We start from the raw sequence: 2,352 nt of genomic DNA, 5'->3' as shown, positions 1-2,352 counted from the left end.
TGTCACCGTGCTGTTGTCATGTCCACTCGTTGTTTTTGTCGCAGGAGCAACAACGAGGACTGGCTGAAGAAGAACCGACTCCATATGGCCAATGGCATCTGGATTACAGAGGTGCCGTACAGGTCAAACACCTGGCAGCGCGGAGTGAATAGATTTGCTTCTAAAAGGCTTACTGTAAAATTATGTATTAAATACATTTTTGAAGACGAAAACAAAGGGTTAGCTAGTTTCAGTAAGTTTTGTATGTACACAATTGTCACGATAACCAGCGATCGTACTCCATAGATCACTGGTTCCCACGCAATAAGCATTGACTACACTTCTGCCTTTTCTTGGACTACATATTCAGACATGCACTTCGCCCAGACACCCTTGCTCACTCATCTAGACTGATTACACTCACAACACCTGAGAACTATCAGAGACTAATGGCAGCCACACAGTCACCCTTTCACTTTGCAGGGTCTTGTTTATCTTAGATGACATTACAACGCGGTTTCCCTGTCTTGTTTCCCGTGTTTTGACCCAGCCTTGTTTATCCTTGTTCTCCTGTTCAGCCACCTGCCTTACGACCTATAGCCTGTTTAATGACTACAATTCTAGACTGCCTGTATAAACCCGTTTGCACCTGTATTGCCCGACTACGATTAAACCTGCATATTGGATCTTACCCCAGTTGTGTGTTTCATCTCCCCCGGACGTTACAACAATACAGTTTCGGTTCTAGTTTGTTTGTTTTTTTAACTCGTTTTTATTTTTATTTCAGTTAACGAAAATTATTTAAAAATTTAGTTTTTGTTTTTCCGTTGAATATAATAACCTTGGTGAGAACAGTAGGCGTGAATGACACTCGCAAGAAAAATTTGAGATCTCAAAAAGTGTACGAAAAATTTGCGAAAACAAAAACTGCAACAAAACATAGCTCCTGGGATGTGTTTGACGCTCTTCAGAAATGTATATAGGGGTACATTTTCAGAATGAGCCACATTGAAATGGGTACATCTTTTGGAGTTTTGCTCAATTTTAAAAAGTTTAGCATGAACACATTGCGTCACATACACACATACAGCTTCAGATGTGCTTTCTGAAGTCCTGCTATACTTGGCCTGGCTTTTTCCTTATCATCTAAATGCCTCTGATGCATTGCACTGCAGTCTGTGGTCATTGTACAGTGCTGCAGCCGTCCATGTATGGGGCTGTTTAATGTGTTTTGAAAGACTTTCGCTAGTTTACCTGCTATTTCAGCTTTTATCAGCCATGGCCATATGGTGCTCCTCAATGGACTTATTTGAACAGTCTGGCTTGTCGATAAAAGGGTTTCCTTTCCTTCAGATGTGTGACTTTTAACCTATAACTCAAGAGGTGTCTTTACCCTCATCTTTAGCCTTTTGTTGTTGTTCTGCAGTCCTTCAGCTTTAGTGCGGCTCCTTCTGATGGCTGCCTTGTTATGTTAGAAGGGTCTGTACACATCTGTGTCGCATTAGGGATTAAATTGAGAATTTGGTGGTGGACGAAGACTTAAACTGGTATGTAGGCATGTATAAATTAAAGGACCACTTGAAAATTTAGTTTATCAGAATTATTGGATTTATTTGGTATGAATTTGAACATGTTTATTTATTTATTTATTCCTTTTACTTCAACTTAGTTCCTTATTTATCAGAAATTGCCACAGTGGAATGAACCGTCAACTATTCTGGCAAATGTTTTATGCAGCGGATGCCCTTCCACCTAATATTGGGAAACAACCAAACACATTTACACCACTATTGCCAATGTTTAAACAATTCACCTATAGCACATGTCTTTGGACTGCGGAGAAAACCCACACCAACACAGGGAGAACATGCAAACTCCACACAGAAATGCCAACACTGCTAACCACTGAGCCACCGTGCAGCTTATTTATTTAATTATCCCTTCCTTCCAAATTTAAAATAGAATTATAGAGCATTTCATTCTTAAAATAAAAGAAATCCATATTTTGTTGTGTGAAAGTGAATATGGATATGTCTAAAAAGGAATATAAATACATATTTGTTGTTATTTCATGCCAAAAAAATACCTTTTATATACAAAATACATAAAACTTCATTTAAATTTGGTAGAAATGTCATCTGCAGTTTAGGATCATTTGTAAATTCAGAAAAATTTCCCATTTTTATGTGGTCTCCTAGTTTTATAAATAATAATAATGATAATAATAAAAATATTAATAATAATAATAATAATAATAATAATGACAATAATAATAATAATACTTATCATCATCATTATTATTATTATTATTATTATTATTATAAATAAACACGTACATAAATAAATGAAAAAAAGAAGCAAAAAATTGAATTA

This window comes from Danio rerio, chromosome 16 (assembly GCF_049306965.1).
Source record: "Danio rerio strain Tuebingen ecotype United States chromosome 16, GRCz12tu, whole genome shotgun sequence".
In the NCBI taxonomy this organism is placed as follows: Eukaryota; Metazoa; Chordata; class Actinopteri; order Cypriniformes; family Danionidae; genus Danio; species Danio rerio.
The sequence above is the reverse complement of the archived record's forward strand: the minus strand, read 5'-3'. Positions refer to the sequence as shown.